The sequence below is a fragment of the Mauremys mutica genome, chromosome 10, assembly GCF_020497125.1.
Source record: "Mauremys mutica isolate MM-2020 ecotype Southern chromosome 10, ASM2049712v1, whole genome shotgun sequence".
NCBI classification, from domain to species: domain Eukaryota; kingdom Metazoa; phylum Chordata; order Testudines; family Geoemydidae; genus Mauremys; species Mauremys mutica.
The window spans coordinates 13050902-13053249 of record NC_059081.1 but is presented as its reverse complement, the minus strand read 5'-3'; positions in this window follow the sequence as shown (position 1 = coordinate 13053249).

Genomic DNA, 2348 nt, shown 5'->3' with positions numbered 1-2348 from the left:
GGGGGTGGGGGTGGTGGGTTTTGGGTTTTTTTTGGCACTTTATGGGTGTTGAGAGCTAAACAGCAGTGAAGTAATGTGTTCTATTCTGCATAGATAATGTGAACACACAACACCTGTACTCTAACTTGACTTTCCTTTGGGGGAAAAATAATAGTGATGGCAACTGTAGTAAACAAAGACAGTGACTACTTTAGGCCAAAACAAGATAAACACACTAAGAAAACTATAGACTGGCTCTTCTGATGGACATGTGGCTGATCTCTAAAGTGATACTGGATATATGAAGATTTAAAATACTGCTATGACAACAGCTATTTTTTTAAACCAGGGCATACTGTGCTATAAAGAAGCACAAGTTAGTGGTGCACAAAATCTACTAGATTTAGGGAAATGTGTAGAATTGCTGTTTCTACAGGATGGCTGCTCCTGGGGGCACTTAGAGATGCAAACTTGCCCGTATCTTACCCCTTTTGGACTTACAAATAAGTCTTGCCCTATTCAGTCTGTCCATGCTGATAGTTCTGATTCTCAGAAAACTGTTTCCATTACAGATGTGAGGGGGCAGGAGTGCCCAGTGGTTCCAGCATATACCAAGACAAGGAGGATAACTATCTTCTAACCTCCCTTTAAGCTGCTATAAGGAAATGGATTTGTCAGGGACTTTTTGCAAGGAAAAAAGGGTGAAGATATGGAATAAAAATCCTCTGGTCACAGATGAACTTGTCCATTAGTAGGGAGAGTTTCCGTTATGGTTATATGCATGTTAAAGAAAAATCTTTGTATGCCTACTGCATTTTTTTTAACATTATCCCCATAAAAATAGGGTTTTTGTAATGTGGCCAATGTCACTGAATCCCCAATTTGCTACACAAGTTAAAACTGCCCTAAGGAATCATAACTGAGAATCCTTTGCATTGGGCTAGTTCCAAGTTATATACACTGCTTTAAATTATACGAGGCCTAAATTAGCTTTAAATATGTGTGTTTAAAACATTTTATCCCTAATTGCTATAGTTTTTTAAAACGCATACAAATTTGGATTAAGACACACTAAAAATAATGAACAGACCGATAAATGTTAATATATACACAACGCAACAACAGTGTGAAATGGTTCCTTGAAAACGCATAATGGTTTGAAAAGATTTCTTAGGCCCCAGAGGTTGATATTGTATCTTTTGTCTGTCGTGCAATAATAGAATTTAAGTAGCATCACTCAACAATGATGCTTTTTATACTTGAAAATTTTTCTTGGTTATTTTTTCTTAATAATGTAAAATATTTGCACTGTCTCAACTTTCTGATTAACTTTATAGCTGTTAAGCATTTTTACCAGTGTTAATTTATTGCATTTGACATTTGATCTCCTGTCTGTACAAATGTGAAACTTGCTATCTTTGAATGAATAATCTTATCTTCAACTGAACAGTTATCTATCCCAATTGCTCAGTCTGTTCTCTGAGAATGTAGTGAAACATGTAAGGTGACTTGAAAAGACAGTGCTTTCTTACATCTGCATTGTGTACTATATAATAAGTGAAAGTGACCATCGTGCATTGTAGAGGGAGAACTCACCTACGTGTCAGAACACTTCCAGGCAGACTTAACAGTACTTGCTGAGTAGTTGTTTTTAATGTATCCAGTGAAGTAAAAATATAATTGCCTTAATAATCCTGAGATTTCAGTCATGATTTCTGTGAGCACATGCAGCAGTCAAGAATCCAGCTATGAATGGTAGAGTTGGAAGTGACTTCCTGATTTTTGTAGAAAAATGTATTTGAACAGGTTAAATCAAACACTCGATATTTTTATATTAGTAAGCTAATGACAGGTAGCCCCATTGTAATAACAATGTGATGGCTGATAGATGTAATGAGGTCACCTTTAAGGTGAGAGTGAAGAGGTGGCTGCCAGTGCAGTGGAAATATCCCTTTCCATCTCAGAAGGAATAACTGAATAAAACCACCTACCTCAGTTTTCTATACTGTCTTAGATTTAAATATTCAACATACTGTTAACTTCCAAATCTCAAGCTGAATAAGTAAAAACATCTCAGGTTTTTAAGAGCAGAATTAGAGTAGGAAGCATAAGCCATTTCAGAATGCAGAATATACAGCTGAAAGTCCTACTTTAAACAGTCATTTAGGCAGCCTTAAGTGTTGTCTAACAAAATTGTCAGTGTTATTTTTCTAAAATAACCTGCAGGAAGCTACTCTTGCTTCCTAGTTGCACTTATTCTGTGATGTACTTACAGCTTTCTTCCTGGACTAGCAAATAAGTTACTTGACTTGCTGTAGCTGAATTTTCTTGATTTATATTATAATTATTTTGTAAAGCACTACATATTT